At 49.1% G+C, this 16,874-nt stretch overlaps 1 long non-coding RNA gene across 1 annotated transcript; it reads left to right on the top strand.

Moving 5' to 3' along the window:
- The first annotated feature begins 76 nt into the window (after nucleotides 1-76).
- On the top strand, nucleotides 77-16,585 carry LOC138102773 (uncharacterized). The gene is made up of 3 exons (XR_011147533.1): nucleotides 77-309; nucleotides 14,525-14,677; nucleotides 15,986-16,585. It is a non-coding gene; the product is annotated as an uncharacterized lncRNA (long non-coding RNA).
- The last annotated feature ends 289 nt before the right edge of the window (nucleotides 16,586-16,874 follow it).

The following is a 16,874-nucleotide window of genomic DNA, read 5'->3' as shown; positions in this document are numbered from 1 at the left end:
CCGTTGCCGGGGTAACCGCGGTATCTGAGGATGGGAAGGGGGGGGGGGGGGAGGGGGGGGGGTGATGCCACGCTGCGCAGGCGTGGAAGCGAGCTGTTCCGAACGCGGAAGTAAAGTGGGATATCGGCAGAGGCGGGATGATGACGTCAGAAGTAGGTGCCGCCGCCACCGCCACGCCGCGCAATTCAAACGCGGAAGTAGTCGCGGACCCGGGCTGCGTGAGGGTGGCAGAAGGGATAGATGCAACCTCCGGGACCGCCCCTGGCCACGCGTATGGTTCATCTGATGGGAGGACCCCGGATTTGGGAGGTAAGGATCGCCCCTTGGCTTGCATGGTAACGGGTGGTTCGGGCGCTATGGAAACCACGCCCTCCGAGGCAGGCTCCGTCTTTAGGGAGGTGTCTGGGGTTCCCCTTCCCCCCCCCCGGGCATGCGCGGGTGGGAAAAGCTCTAAAATTGCTGTATCATGTTCCTCGCTCGGACCAATTAAAAGTTTTAACTTTGGGTCCGGCAAAAAATCCTTTTCTGCCTCCGGGATGGTCGCGCCCCCCCCTCCCTCCCCGCCTCCTGCGGTGCCTGCAGGGAAGGATAATTGCCTTTGCTAGGAACCTCAGGGATTTTTACATGAATATCGGGTTTTCTGCCCGTCTCTGGGGCTGGCGAGGCTGCGAGCGGGGTTTTAAAAACTCCCGCCGCCTGCACGGATTTCAGCGCACCCTCCGTGGCAGTTTTAAAGATCACTAGAAGCAGGAGGTGTCAGCATCAGAAGCACTTCATAAATTACCCGCGCTGGTGGTATTAATTTCTGAGCCGTTTCATCTCTTAGACTCACGAAATGGTATAGAATAGAATTACCATTCTCCCAAAAAGATGACAGCTACAAATCTCCGATTACTGCATCCAGAAACTCCCTCTTCACCCAGGACAGCAAATCTCATATTTCTTTTCTAGATACTGGTAGCCGATGCTTACGAGCTAGGTTTTCAAAGCTATGAATAACATTTGTCTCTGCCTGTGAAGGAACTGCACTCACAATTTGCTTCTTGGTCTAGTTTTGGACAGCTTACCAGAGTTTAGGTGTCTGTTATCGGTCTTTGAAGTCCTGGCCCGCGTCCCATCCAGCAGTTCACGGCCTCTCCTCCCCACTGTTGACCGAGGTTAGGAGATCCTGTGTTGCCTCTCGGAGGCGTAGCGACCTGGTTCAGGAACGGCATGACGACCACCTCAGGTCGTTCAGACCATCAGCTCACAGACACCAATGTGGTGGACGGCAAATGGCGTTTATTCATGGATTACATAGGGTTAAATAACCTGGGTTTGCCGCGTCACTTCCTTCTGCTCACCTATTACCTGTAGAGGGGAGGGGTTTTACCTGTCCCGTACAACGCGATATCTTCCGAACGCCTGTCCCTAGTCACCTACATTTCCCCCCCCATCCTGAATTACCCACATTTCCCCCGCCCATGATTGATTAAGAAACATACAAAGTATAAATGGTATAAAATTTCAAGAACTAGTAAAACCTACATAACAAGTTATGAAAAGTGATATAACATTCACAAAATAGATGCGCTCTAGAGCAATTGTTGGCGGTCAACAAATAGAATGTTAACCTTTTCTAACCGGCTTTTAACAAATGACACCAATTTGTTTAGTATGCAAGGCCCGAAAATCAACGTTAGGAGTAACATAGTGAGGGGGCCTCTTAGAGTGGAAATAAGGGTGGTCAGCCATGGAGACTGGTTAAACCATGACTCAAACCATTCTTGTTGGGCTTCTCTTTCTCTTTTTCTCTGGGCTAGCCTTTCTCTTAGTTCAGTCATTGAGTCCCGTATGACTCCGGTGTGGTCTGCATAAAAGCAGCATTCTTCTTTCAAGGCGGCACACAGGCTTCCTTGTTGCATGAGCAAGAGGTCCAGTCCTCGCCTGTTCTGCAGGACGACTTCTGAGAGAGAGGAGACAGATTTCTCTAGAAAGGAGATGGATTTTTCAATTCTTTGTAAGTCCTCATCAATAGTCATCTGCAACTGAGAAAGTCCCTGGTGTTGGGTCACGAGGGCTGAAACACCTGTGGCCGCGCCGGTGGCTCCAAGGCCGAGCAGCATTGCGATGGTTATGCCTGTTATTATTTCTCTCTTGTGGAGCCAGCTAGGTTCTTCCAAAAGGTGGTACATTTCTTCTTCTTGGTGATACAGGACTCTAGGAACAATTAAAACTTGGACACAAAAATCAGCAGAGTTATCGAATTTATCAAGAAGCACACAGGGGCTTATTCCGGATTGCTGGCAAACAAACATTCCTGATGCGGATGGGACCACCCACTTATTGATCGTTTTGTCAAGTTTGACAAATTCAGTACAGACATTGCCTATTCGTTTTGCTAAGGCTGCATTGCCAAAGCACTTGCCTTGGCCTGTGATCTGACTCAGAGTAACTTCCCTTCGGGGGGCGTCCCACCTGCACTGGTGTGGTTTTAGTGCTGCTGAGTAGCCAAGAGGAACATTAAGTGCAATGCCTTCATAAAAGGGGGGTTGCGCATCATAACACAGCCAGCATGATTCTGTAAAGTTTGGGTTTGATTGATTCAATGACAAAAAGGTAGCGTTTAGTACGCTGAGAAACTGATCATAAGGAGCTGACTTAGGTGTTTGATGGGTAACTAATGGGCCACGTGGGGAGAAGATGGGATTTCTATTTATTGTAAGAATCGGGTTAGGCCCGACTGGTTGGGATTCTGACGGTAGGAGCTTGACAATTTGTACGTTCACCCAATAGTTGTTAGGGGCGCGCACATACACTGTCCACGCTCTACCCGAGGCCCAACTCTTATGGGCCGGCTGTAGAATTGTCATTCTATAGTGTTTGCAAGTGTGTCTCCTCCCGTCTTGGGGCAGGTATATTCGCTTCTCAAGTGCGAATTTTGGTTTGCGACAGCCTTAGGGTGCATACTTAACTTGGAGGAACTCATCAGGTCGCTGTGGTTGCCATCTATCGCTTGTCACGATAGTCTCACACCCCCAATACCCACAATGTCCATACCCTGGATAGTTACAGTAGCTTTTACCTGGGTTTGAAGCAGGACACCAATAGGTTTGGTACAGTGAGAAATCACCAAAATTAGGGAATTGTAGATACGAGGGAAAAATGTCTTTTAGCTTAAAATCGAACGATGGGCTGCCTGGTGTGATGGTTTCTTTGATTGCGTTATCATTCGAAAGGTGGCGTAGGACCCACCTGAATGGCTGGTGAGGGTGATGTTCTGCATTGACTTGCCCTCTGCCAAGAAGCTGTAAAAGCAAAATTATGCAAAGATACCGTTGTTGTTTGGATTTCACTGGTGTAGGATTCTTGGGCGCTGTCGAGCTGCTCAATGACTTGTCGCTTTCTTCACGCACTGGGATGTATCGGTCATGGAGGCATCCAAAGATCCAGTCCTGCAAACAAAACCTCGCAGTTTTCATTAGTCTTATTCTGAAGATCAGGTTTGATTGACCTAAGTGGACACCATTTGACTCTACCGTCTTTTTTAACAGCCGCGTACCCTCGCCCCGTGAGCACTAGTCTCCAGCCCTGTTCCCATTCCCCCAACTCATTTTTGATTGCAACTTGCGGGCCTTCGTCTAGTGCTCGAGTGGCCCAGTGTTTTTGGGTGGGACTATTTGGCTCATCCCCCCTAGGGAATTGGTTCAGTGCTAGCAGGGCAGTTGCCAGTATGCGCGCCTGGTCCCCTGGGGGAATAGAATTGGTAAAGCCCTCTGTTTTTGCTAGCACTTCCAATTTGGTTTTTAGGGTTTGATTTGCCCGCTCAACAATGGCCTGCCCGGTGCTATTGTACGGGATGCCATGTACCAGAGTGATACCCCACTTTGAAACAAATGTTTGGCTCGATTTTGAAATAAAGTTCGGGCCGTTGTCTGTCTTGATCTGCTTCGAAACGCCGAGCCACGCCATAGCTGTCAGCCAATGTTGGATGGTTGCTTTAGAATCAGTTCTTAGGTGTTGTGTGGCCACAATCATTCCGCTATATGTGTCCACAGTCACTGCAAGCCATGCTCGGGGCTTCAGTAGATGACATAGTGTAAAGTCTGTTTGCCATATTTCTGAGGCTTTAAGGCCTCTGGGGTTGACTCCACTGGACCACAGTGGTGATTTTTGACAGTGGGGGCACGTGGCTACGATGTGTTTCACATCAGTGGTCGAAATCCCACATCTTTTTGCCAGTGCTTTAGCTCCGATGTGGAGAGACTCGTGTAGCTGACGGGCATCTCTCAGTGTCCACAGTCCTTTTGCGGCGGCGTCTGCTTTGTCGTTTCCGATTTGAAAGAATCCTTTAACCGAATTATGGCTGTTAACGTGGATGACAGATATGGTGCCCTTCCGCGAAGAGAGTGCTTCTTCAAGCATCACAGCCACCGTGGACACTGACAGGCCAGGCCCTGACATGGCTAGGCAAAGCTTAGCCACAAACATAGAGTCAGTCACAATGTTGAGGTGCTCCTCCGGGAACAGTCCACACGCCAGCACTACGGCGGCTGCTTCGAGTTGCTGGACCGAAAGCGTAGGGTCGGTTGCTTTGATGCACTGCCACTGCTCTCCCGACTGCCATACCGCTGCTGCAGTTGAGGTCAGCGACGATGCGTCTGTGAAGACTGTCGGTCCCGGTTGCGGTCGGTCAATGACTTTTGGCAGGAGATCGATGTCGATGATCGCAAGGAGCTGGGTCCATGGGGGTTTTGCAGCATAGTGAATCTCCCCTCCAAAACCAGCGAGGGATATGGCTAAAAGCTCTGATATTGTCGGTGATTGCGCAGAGAGCTGCTTGTGGAAGGGCAGGTATATCCGGGCGGGCTCTGTGCCTAAGTGCCTTAGGGCAAGTCTTCTCCCTTTCATGATAAGGTTGCCAAGACACTCAACTCCCGGGGAGAATGCGTGCGACGGCTTTCCCAAGACTACCCACTGTATCGGTTGGGCTTTGTCAGGGGGCCCCTGGGCTAGCGCTCCTACCCCTCCTTTCTTTGTAAAGTGTACATATAAATCAAGTGGTGCTCCCGGGTCCCACCTAGCAAGCGTACTCACAGACATTTGCTGCTCGATAAAGTCGAGCGAGCTTGTCACTTCTGGTGTCAGAACTTTCTGTTCCCATGAGTTTTTTCCTCTCAGGAGGTCATTTAAGGGGTCCATGACCTCGGGAGGAATCAGGATGATGTTACGGAGCCATTGTAGAGATCCCACCAGCTGCTGCATATCATGGAGCATCTTGATATCCCTGCGGATTTTTAATCTGGAGCGGGGTTATGTAGGAGCTTGTAATTCCTACTCCTAGAAAGGTTACACATGGTCCCTTTTTTATTTTCGCGCTCGCGATTTCAAAGTTGTTTGTTTTCAGGGTCTCTGAGACTGTTGACACTAGTCGGTCTACCTGGCTCGCTGATGGCGCGGCAATCAGGATGTCATCCATGTACTGAATAATGGTCGCGGCTGGGTCGCTGCGCCAGACTGGTGCTAGTGCTCGGTCTACCGTGATCTGGCAGATGGTAGGGGAGTTGACCATCCCTTGGGGCAACACCTTCCACTGGAAGCGCAGGTTAGGCCGTTGACTGTTCGGGAAGACGATGGAAAAGGCAAACCGCTCTTTGTCTTCATCATGCAGGGGTATGGAAAAGAAACAGTCTTTAATGTCAAGCACCACGCAGGGCTGCCCTTTTGGTATCATCGAGTTCATGGGCAGCAAAGTTTGGACTGGACCTATTGGTTGGATTTTCTTGTTCACCTCCCGCAGGTCGTGCAGGAGGCGAAAGCCCTCGCCAGATCGTTTGGGTATTACGAAAACCGGGGTGTTCCATGGGCTTGTGGAGGGCTCTATGTGGTTCCGCTGTAGCTCGCGGCTAACGAGCTCGAGGAGGGCGGTCATTCGAGGCTTTGACAAGGGCCACTGCTCGATCCACACCGGGTCAACCGATTTCCATACCAGTTTGATGGGCAGCGGTGGGTATGCAGCAGTGGCCCTTAGAATAAATTTGTCACCCTGACTTTCAGCAGGGCAAGGGCATCCCTCCCCAGCAAGGGTGGACATTTTGGCATAACATATGGGAAAAGGGTGATAGTTTTCTCCGGTCCTTTTTCGGTGCGGAGCGTTATCGCTATCAGTTGGGTGCTTTTTTGGGCCCGAGATAATCCCCCAACTCCGCCCACCATGGGGGCCTCCTCCAGTTCCCAATGTATAGGCCAGTACGTTTCTGGGACGACGGTAACATCCGATCCCGTATCAACCAAAAAGGGGAGACGAATAGCAGAATCACCTGGGTATTATGGAGACAGCAAACTCCCCACACTATCGGCGGGTGGCTGCCCACTTTCATGGCCAAAGCCACCCAGGGATCTCGCTCCCAGGGGGTTGTTCCTGCTGTGCCTGGAGCGCAGACAGGTTTAACTGAGCCATCGGTTGAGCTGTGGAATTGGTCATTTCCCGGGGGGGCAGTGGATGCGGGAGCTCCGTGGCCCATTGGGGATTGGCATAGCTGGGCCGCTTCATGTCCCGAGTAGGAGGGAGCTGTGTGCGGCCCGGATGCCCCCTCCCCCTCCCGTTTCCCTGGAGCTTGGATCTGCATTCTCTGGCTAAATGCCCCTTTTTCCCACATGCCCAGCATGGCCCTCTAGGTCGCGTCTGGTGTGGGGGAACTGCTGTTGATGGAGGCTCCAATTGGGGGCAATTCATTACAACATGGCCTGCCTGGCCACACTTAAAGCATGCCATTACGCTGGTTATTGCAGTGCGGACGGCTGCCTGGATTGGGGCCAGATGTTCTTCTTTTGCGACATGCTTAATCATATCTGCAATACTGGACCCGGCTGGTAATGACCGTAAAATGTCCTTAGTGGCAGAATTGCATTGTTGGCGCAAGCATTCTGCCACCACAGGGCCCTTTGCTTCTGAGGGCAAGTTAGAGGAATCGACTGCTGCCTGGAGGCGGTCCACAAATTGTGTGAAACTTTCACTCTTGCTCTGCTTTATTGTGGACCATGGCGATGGTCTAGCAATAACTCTGGAAGCAGAGCAGATAGCTTCTCTAGCGGCACGGGTAGTTGCCGTGACTTTGTGGGCCCGTAGGCCCTCGGCCTGCGCCTGGGGGGTGATCATGGTCGGGTCCGTGCCCATTAGCCGCTGCAGACTGGACCCGTGGAGGGGGTGGTCTGCCCCAGTTACTAGGGCTAGTTGCTTTGCGCAATTGTCTTCCCACTCTTGTTTGAAAACAATCATCCCTGCCCCATCAAAAATTAACCTGCAGGTTTGTTTAATGTCAAATGGGAGCATGTCATCCCCTCCAAAAAGGCTGTCAATGAGGGTGGAAACCATAGCCAAATTAATCCCTCTGTCTGCAATTGCTTTAACAATTGCTTGTATATCTTTAGGATTTATCGGTGAGTAAGTCCTCTGGTTTCCGGCTTGCCCTCCTACTCGGACCGGGAAAGCTAGCGTGGCTGAAGGGGCCCATTCAGCGCAGGCTGTTTTTATCTTTCTCCAGTCTGTAAGCGGTGTACGTTCTTTTTCAAATTTCCCCTTGGCCCGGGTAGGAGCGCGGTGGTTATAGCTTTTATCTATTCTGAAATCATCTTTGTCAGAGTCGGAGTCGGTTACGGACCACTCGTCAAGCCACTCGCTCCAGCTATAGTCCGACTCGGATACGGAAGTCGACTGACTGGATATTCCGGGCTCCAGAGCTTTTTCCCTGGGCTCCTACCCCGCCCCCTTCCCTTAGGATTGGGCTGCTCCTTCCCCCTGGGCTCGCCCCGCCTCCTGCTGAGGGAGGCTCTTGCTATATAAGGGCATGTTTCCGGGCGAGCGCCCTGATTGGCCTTGGTTCCCCCTCCGGGATTCCCCCCCTTTTTCGTTCACGCGCGTCTGCTGTATCCAGCAGACCTCCCCCGCTCCCTCCGGCCACGTGTGTGCCCCCCGGCGCACCTCCGCCGCTCCCGCCGGCCACGTGTGTGCCCCCCCCATGCCCTCCGGGGTCGGCGCCATTCTGCGGGGCATTGGGCAGGGGTCTCGCCCACGCCGTTTTGGACTCCGCTTTAATGGCAGCCCCCCTGGCCTCCTCCCCGAGCCTGCCCCAGAATGACTGTGCCCGCTCCTTTCCCTCTGTAGGTAGGGTTGGGCTGGGGGGCTGTAGAGAGGGTGCTTGCTCCTGCGAGTCTGTGCGCTCGGCAGGACTGCTTTCATCTGTAGTCTGCGTGGTCGCCCCAACTCCCAACCGGGGTGTGGCCAGCAAACAGTTCCGTGCAACTTTCCAGGTCTCCTGCTCTTGCAGGGCCTTACGCAAAGCCTGCACGACTTTTCCCCATAATTTAAGGTATTTCCCCGAACCCGAGGACATTGTTTCATCGGCTAGAGCCTTAGTACATTTGTCCCATACTTCTGGGTGGAGGATATCCACCGGTCGGTCTATGACCCCAATTTCCAATAGCCTCGCAACAGCGAGTGTAAAATCTTTCGGTTTGCAATCGATACCCCATTGCTTATGAATCTGAGATACGACCTTCGCGAGAGCTTCCATCCTCCTCGCTGGTCCGGGAGCGTCCTCCCCGCTGGGCTGGTCCTGCTGCGCCAGCCGCCGTTCACCCGTCCAGGCTGGTTCAGCTAGTGATGGTAGTGGTTCCCGGGTTTCGGCACCACTTGTTGCCTCTCGGAGGCGTAGCAACCTGGTTCAGGAACGGCACGACGACCACCTCAGGTCGTTCGGACCATCAGCTCACAGACACCAATGTGGTGGACGGCAAATGGCGTTTATTCATGGATTACATAGGGTTAAATAACCTGGGTATGCCGCGTCACTTCCTTCTGCTCACCTATTACCTGTAGAGGGGAGGGGTTTTACCTGTCCCGTACAACGCGATATCTTCCGAACGCCTGTCCTTAGTCACCTATATTTCCCCCCCCTCTATCCTGAATTACCCACAATCCTGGATTTTCAAAGCCGACCCCGGGGTTTTTCTTCTGTTTCTGGCTGCGTGCTGCTGTCCAAAATGTCCTGGCTTGCTTTTCTCCACTGAGACCGAACACAGGGCACCAATTGACACTGACCGTGCCGTAATTATGCCTCTCCTGATGGGAGAGCTCTTTTAAAGTCCTTGCCAGGAGTTCGAGAGACAAACGGGACTCTCAGCCTTTGCTGCTTCTAGATAGTTGTTTATTAAGTCTTATCAGAGAAACAGAGTCACTAGCGTGACCCAGACATAGCACAAAGCAGAGAATGCAGGAGAAAGACGAATTATCAAGATTATACAGCCTTTTTAAAGGTAAATCAACCAATGGTTACTAAAAACGTACATTATTTTTACTTTTCTACTAATTATTTAGTAACACAGCCAGGAACTGCGGAATTCTTTGTCCAATCATCCCAAACTACTTTTACTGCAGAATATGGAGTAGTAGAAGAAGAAGAATAATGTTTGGAGAACAACAACAATCCTCCATTTTGAAGTTTTTTGCTTTTATCTATTTACTACATTAACAAACCCAAAACCTCTAAATTTTTCACCCTGTGACGATCTTACATAGTCTATCACCTAATTTACACCAGTGTAGTTTCTAATTCTTCTCTAAGAGTAGGCAGTTTTTTCCAAGGACAAATGTTGAAAAAGTTTGATGACTTCGGCGGGGGAAGACATTGCAGAACAACCAATATGATTGATAAAAGCAAGCTCCGTTTATTAGCAATCCAGAGGCACTTATATAGTATACCAGCTTGTTAACTCTTAAGTCGCTTAAACCTATCAAAGCGCATTTCTGCTTCTACATAATTAGACTACATTGGTAAGCTTCTACTAGTTATGTTATGATTAAAGAATTCAGAGTTCAACCTCCCTTCTCCCGGTCAGTACATCTTATCTGCACAGCTGCACATCCTCAAAACTCCCTTTTTGTTCTCAGGCCTGTTTCTCACACAAGGTGCTTTTTCATGCAGGCAGTTTCTCACACTAACCTTTGCTTGCAGGCCTTTTGCTTGTACAGTTCTTTTATTGATCCCATAATTCTATCAATGACCCATGCCCCTGATCCTCTAACCATTCTTCAACAATTCCCCCTTTTTCTTTTTGTACAAGCAATACTTGATTGGTCACGGATGTAGTGATTTTGTATATCATCTTCTGCAAGCATTGGCATAGGCACGGTAAGCACACTATTATTAATAATATTACTAGTCCTACAGTAATCAAATGCTGCACGAGTGAGACTAGCCATGGTCCTAATCCAAGTGACTCTAACCATCCTTCTAAGCCGAGACCATTTTCTTTTTGCAATTGTGTGGTTAATCGATATAACTCACTTATCTGCTTGTGAATCCATTGGGAGTGATCGGACAAATTCATACAACACATTCCATCAAAATCTTCGCAACCATGTCCATGAGCTAACAACAAAAAGTCGATCGCAGCTCGGTTTTGCAAGGTAGCATGCCTCACTGAATCTACATCTACTAAGAGCTCTGATAATGCTTTTGAAGTGGCATTAGTTTGCTTAGCAAGCCAGCAGCCTAGCTTGTTTAATATGACAAGGGCTCCGGCAGATGCAACTCCAGGGGCTAAAAAGGATGCACTTATTATGGCTGCAGGGGACCAAAATTTTACATTGTCTCAGCATTCAGCTGTAAACTGATGAGCCATATGCCTTACTCGGTGATGTCGGGTCATTTGCAATATCGTTGAAGTCTTTGGTGTTAGCAACGATAGCCTGCCAATTGTACACGGTCCCCCTCTTAAGCGAGAAGGAATCCCTGACCATGCTCAATCACCGCAGATTAAAAAGCAACCATATGGCAAGGTTAGAGGAGAGTTAGTAGATACGGACAGCTTTGTAGCAGTATAATTGCACCACAGGGAACTATTACGATATACTGGTAGACTGGAGTTTACATTAGTGGGAGGCATCTTGCAGCTTTCCTGCTTGCATGTCTTACTTGTCCAATTAAACATAACACAGGCATCTGCTTTTACAGACCCTAGCAACTCTAGCTCTTGCGGTTCAGCTGGGGCAACAGGTAAGTAGGGCACCCACCGGTCCCAATTGTTGACTGTGATAGATGGATTAGTCACTTTACAGGTCGGGGCACGGGTCGGACACGGACAAGCATCTATTGGCAGCCCTACTAAACAAGTGGAGAACGGGTTCCCGGGAGAAGAAAGACATAGGCAGATAGTACTTTGGTTAGGTTAGCCAGGGTAACCCAAATATTTGTTTTGGGCTGCACTGGGACCCATGCTTTGGAGCTAGGTATCAAGCAAGCATTAGCAACTATGAACATTATACTGAGACAATCTAATATTTTTCCACCTGCGGTTCTGTTCATGATGTACCCAAATTCTCCTATTACAACGACCACAAAGTATTTTAACCCAAGCTCTACAGTTCACAAAACCACAGTTAAAACAGTCTGTTGATATAAGGTGAGCCCTCATTCCAAGTCAGGTTTGCAGTCTATATACAGAGGGCATGACAGGCCTTTTCAGCCTTTCCTCCTCACGTTGATGCGCTTCTGGATCCAGGGTCGGCGCTGTTCACTGCAGGCTCTGTCGCAGCACGAGTCCAGCGGCTAGGTACCCACAGAAGTCCTGCTGGGGTAAGCACACGCATGTAACCCCTACCTGAATATTGAACCTCAGCGGGCCCTTGCCAGGTCCCTGTTCGGGCGCCAGATGTTGAAAAAGTTCGACAACTTCGGCAGGGGAAGACATTGCAGAACAACCAATATGACTGATAAAAGCAAGCTCCGTTTATTAGCAATCCAGAGGCACTTATATAGTATACCAGCTTGTTAACTCTTAAGTCGCTTAAACCTATCAAAGCACATTTCTGCTTCTACATAATTAGACTACATTGGCAAGCTTCTACTAGTTATGTTATGATTAAAGAATTCAGAGTTCAACCTCCCTTCTCCCGGTCAGTACATCTTATCTGTGTGAGAAAAGAGAGAACTCTTAGTTAAATAAAAAATTAAAATAATTACAGAAATTAGAAAAATATAAAAATATGGGATCCTATGGCTCAATAGATGGTATGCCCCAGGAGCGCAGGGATCTGAGATCTTCTGGCTGAGACAGCACTGGACCTCAGGTAGAGAAAAAGGACTTGAAGTGCTGGGTTGGCTTTTGGCTGGTCCAAAAGTAAAAAAAAAAGTTACTAAAGGCTCCTTAATAGGAGTAAGGCTTTTAATGCCCAGCACTGATGTCCACCACAGCTAGCCTGAAGAGGACACTCTCTCCTCTCGCCTCTCTCTCTCTGTGTCTTTTTGAAGCCTGTCTCGTTGTTTTATAGTGCCTTTGCTCCGCCCCAGCCCACCCACAGCCCACCCACAGCCCGCCCACAGCCCGCCCCTTCGGTTTAAAGTGATTGGTGCTTTCCCTTTGACAGATCATCTCCGTCCACCAATAGCTTGTCGTTGTCAGAGGGGTGGTATCAGTTGAGATAAGGGTGCTAAAATGCCTTCATTAAAATTTAGGTTGCCATGGAGCTTGCCTACAGGGTAACGACTATGGGGCTAAAAATAGCTGCTGGCTGTTAGAACTGGGGTTTTTGGAGTTAGCCCTTGGAACCAAAGTGCAAGTAAAAACACCTAAAAAATATTAAAATACATCCAACAAATCTTAAAACACTTGTAAAAGTATACAGTAAACACAGGAAAGATAACTCTTATGGTGTACAGGTGGTTTGAAGTTTGAAAAGGGAGCATAAGTTGGGGATTTTTAACTGGGGAATTTTTAACTGGGAAGGGTGTAACTCTCTTAATAAACTACTTTGAACAATTGAAAACACTGATAATGGAACTTGATTTTTGTACCTGGGCTGATGGGTTAATTTTAACATTTAAAATATTTAACTCAGAATTAATTAATTAAAGTACTTAATATGCAAAGACCAAGCACAATTAGGGATTTCATGTATGACATCTGCACAGCTGCACATCCTCAAAACTCCCTTTTTGTTCTCAGGCCTGTTTCTCACACAAGGTGCTTTTTCATGCAGGCAGTTTCTCACACTAACCTTTGCTTGCAGGCCTTTTGCTTGTACAGTTCTTTTATTGATCCCATAATTCTATCAATGACCCATGCTCCTGATCCTCTAACCATTCTTCAACAGACGAAGGTCAAAAACAGTGTTGTTTACGGGGGTAAAACCCTTCAAAACAGGCAGAGAAATATTCTCTGCACTCTGGGTTCATACAGCAGGGGAACAACCTGCGCCACCATGGTCTTCTCCACAGGTTGCAAGGGAATCTGCTCTGACACCTGGAGCATCTCCTCTCCCACCTTGTTCACTGACCTTGATGTCTGCAGGGTTGTTGGTTTCTGCAGGGTCTGTAGCCCTAGAGTGTTGCTGCCTGTTCCAAGCTTCCCCTCCCCAAGACACTTGCCTCTGCCATGTGCTCTGAACCCCTTTGTTCCAAGCGCGGACAAAACCAAATGTAACTCAAACTCTTTAGCAGTGTCTGATTGGCTGGTCACCCCGGGTCTGCCCCCAGTCCTCCCCTTTCCCCTTCTCCGAATAAAAGAAAGGACCAAGGAGGGGCATGCCCTCTTTGGCTTGCACTCTTTCTGCAAACATCTTGTCGTCTGTTTCTTTTTGAAAGCTTCTAATTGTGGGAAATTAGGCAAGCTGAAAGTTATATTTCTCCCTCTTTGCTTCTGCTGGTGGTATTAGATTTGCAGCTACCATTTTGTCGCTTTTAGAGCTACTGAAATGCTGGATTGCCTGTGCTACCTCTCTAGGCTGCCCCCGAGGCTTTCTAAGGCATTGAACTATGATCTAGCCGGTAAAAAGCTGTAAGTATACTTCCTCACTAGAGTATCTGAGTGGGTGGAGCCAGCAGTGACTTAAACATGGTCTAACCGCCATCAACCACCACTACCATCACTAGCTGAAGCAAACAGCTCCGATGCAGGCACATCCTGCAGCAGAGCAGGGGATTGCAATGAGGAGGGCAAGTTTCTAGAGCCAGGGGAACCACAGGAGAGTGCCAAGACACACGGGGAGCTGACAGCTTACCCTAGAACAGCTGACTCAGTGTGGGCAGAGCCAGCAGGGACGGGGCCTGTTCCCACTCTCATAAGGGACCCATAGGGAACGTGAGTGACTAGAAGTGCAGGGAATACAGCAGGAAAATAGGACAAGGCATGTCAGCCAGGGTGTCAGGCAGCAGTTAATGAGGAAGGGTGTGCAGGAAGGGCTCCTCTAACCATCTGGGAGCAGCTAACAAAGGCAGTGAACAGACCCAGTAGTTGCTGAAGAAGGACACAGAGATCTTTTCATCCCCAATCTTACTAGTGTACGCTCCCTTGGGTATGGTTTTGACATGCCACAGAGCTCATTCCCCTGCAGTTGCTGGAGTCACTGCATCAGCTGTGTCAGAGGCCTCCACTCAGACACAGACCTGATGGTAGATGTAGCTCTCCAGGTCTCAGGTTGCTGGGAGTGCCTGCTGCCTCTCTGTGAAGCTGGGGCTGACAGTCATTCCTTCTGCTGTGTTTCCAGGTCAAAAAGTTGTGAGAAGAAGTGAACAGACTGCGTGGCATCTGTGAAAATGTGTGAGAAATTGATAGGTTATTCTCAGAGACCCTACAGTCGCAGGAGTCTCAAATCTCTATTGAAGTGGAGATGCAGGTGGACTTGGAATCCTGTCAAGCAGTAAGTCAAATGTGTTTTGAATATGAAGGCTGTAAGCTGGTTACTGCCTGTACAAGGAGGAAAGCTCCTTCTCCTCCTGAAAACTTGAAGGTAACAATTAGGACTAGTACCTTTAACAACAGGTATGAGCCCCTGGAACTGGAAGGACAGATAACTAACGAGGTGGTAGAAGGTCCTTCTGGGATGGAGGTCACATAGGGCAAGACAGCCTACCCCTGCATCACGACCACCTCTGTTAAGAAAAAAGGAAGGGAAGTTATCATAGGTGACTCCTTTCTGAGGGGAACAGATGGTCCAATATGCCAACCGGACCCAACTCATAGGGAAGTCTGTTGCCTTCCTGGTGATGCCTTAGGATTTAGCTTTTATATTTTCAGACCCTGTACTGGTTTAGTGTGTAATTCTAAAACTCCACGTAGCCTGTTAGCTACTGTTAGACATATCCTCTCTGAGCCTGGACTCAAGGACACTTTGTTGTCCCAGGCCCCGAAATATATAAACTAAGCCTCTGGAAAGGTGGAACAAACTTGGGGTAATGACATCATTACCTGAAATTGTAATTGGAGAATTAACCCTGATATGCAAATGGACCAAACTTATAAAAGTGCGAAAAACCCGTGACCCGGCATCCATTTTGGGTGTAACCCTAGGGCTCTGTACCCATAATGTACCTTTATTGAAGGCCCTTCAATAAATACCCGCTTTTATTCTCTCAATTTTGCCTAGCCTCTTTTTCAGGTAGCCACTCCAAGGCATCACTGGGGCCTGGGTTAGGGATGTTACTAGAAAAATCTCATCTGGTACAGCCCTCTGATTATTATCTGATATTGGTTCTTCAAGTCAGCAGGCACATGACAGCAAAGAGAAATACAAGGCCAATCAAAAGGGATTTCAGGACTTTGGGGCAATTGGTTGAAGGATGAGTAGTACAGGTTTTTCCTTGATCCTTCCAGTAACAAGGAATAATATTGAAAAGAACAGGCAGAGACATTAGATCAACAGGTGGTTCTGAGGCTGGTGTTTTTAACCATGGGATGGCCTATACAACACCTGGTCTAGTGACACCTGATGGAATGAACCTTTGTCAGAGGGGGAAAAGGGTTTTTGCACAGGAGTTAGCGGGGCTCACTGATAGTTTTAACTAGATTGGAATACGGAAAGGGACAAAACCAAGCTTGCCAGAGATAAGCAATGGGATGGTGTGCCAAAACATCAGGAACTGAGCACTTGTGAGATCTCTCAATCTGCTTCATGAGGTGTTGGCTACAATGAACCACATTTGAAATGTTTCTACACCAACACATGCAGAATGAAGAACAAGCAAGAGGAGCTCGGAGCTTTGGCCCAGTCCCTGTGACATGTTATCATCGACATAAGCAAAACCTGGTGGGAGGCTGGTGGAGAGCAGCCTGTCCTTGAAGGACTGCACCCTGTGGAAGAGTGACCCATGCTGCAGCAGTTTGGAGAGGACTGTTGCCTGTGGGATGAACTCATGTTGCAGCAGTTTACAGAGAACTGTTGCTTTTGGGGTGGACTCACGTCAGAGAAGTTCACAGAGAACTATTTCCTGTGGGAGGGTGTCATGGGTTAGCATAGCAACGGAAGTGATTCTCTTGCAAAGAGGTGTTTACAGCTTCCTCTAAAACCTAACAGAACCTATTAACTGTCTAGTTTGAATATTGACAACTTTTTAAGCCTCTTAAAGAGCTTGACATGCCTCTGTGGTCCACATTTAAGAATGAACAAACCCTGGGAAAGCTCTCTCTTGCTTCCGGCCTTTGAACAGGTAACTGGGGGAGGGGGGGGGCCCAGCGGGGACGGGCCCTGCTCGTCCAGGGCTGGGCTGGGCTGGGCCGGGCCACAGCCATCCTGGAGCCGTGCTGCCCTGTTCCATCAGTGCCCCCCCCCCCCCCCAGCCCTGCTCCGTGCAGGCAGCCCCTGGTGCGGCCGGGGCTCGTCTGAGACTGCTGCCCCGCTGCCTGGCAAAGATCATGTGACCAACAGCGATAAATGAACTCCAGCTGCAAGGCCTGGGTGAGATTAACCCTTTTAGTGCTGTAAGTTTCCTCCAGAACAGATGAAGCCTGCAGACATCAATCCTCTTCCGAGTCTGAGGAAGAGGGAAGGTGAAGAAAACACCATAAAGACGCCAAAGTCAGTAAAGAAGGAAGAGCTGAAACCCTGAGGGAGGAGAAAG

This window comes from Aphelocoma coerulescens, assembly GCF_041296385.1.
Source record: "Aphelocoma coerulescens isolate FSJ_1873_10779 chromosome W unlocalized genomic scaffold, UR_Acoe_1.0 ChrW_unloc_scaf_1, whole genome shotgun sequence".
Classification (NCBI taxonomy): domain Eukaryota; kingdom Metazoa; phylum Chordata; class Aves; order Passeriformes; family Corvidae; genus Aphelocoma; species Aphelocoma coerulescens.
Note: the sequence above shows the minus strand (reverse complement) of the source record. Positions and strands in the feature narration are given on the sequence as shown.